Raw genomic sequence first — 313 nt, 5'->3', positions numbered from 1 at the left:
TATTCCATAGTGAATAATTGACAAAAAAGTTATTCCGCCGTCGCTCACAATTGCCCAGAATAACTAAACCGTTGAATACGAAGGAATAACGACAAGTCAATAATATGGCCGTAAGGGTTACTTGGAAATGAATTTTCCTGTTGAATTAAAAATGCAGAATATTTGGTTTGACATTTTATTAGTTTTTTAATAAATACACAACTTAAAATAAGAACATTTCGAAGTTTTTAATGCTTATTCAACATAAAAAGTACACATACACTTGTGGTAAACTAAGTAAGTAAGCGACATTTTAATCAGTTATAAACTTGGA

Source organism: Rhagoletis pomonella, unplaced genomic scaffold (genome assembly GCF_013731165.1).
Source record: "Rhagoletis pomonella isolate Grant_MI unplaced genomic scaffold, Rhpom_1.0 Rhpom_scaffold_00006, whole genome shotgun sequence".
NCBI classification, from domain to species: Eukaryota; Metazoa; Arthropoda; class Insecta; order Diptera; family Tephritidae; genus Rhagoletis; species Rhagoletis pomonella.
Note: the sequence above shows the minus strand (reverse complement) of the source record.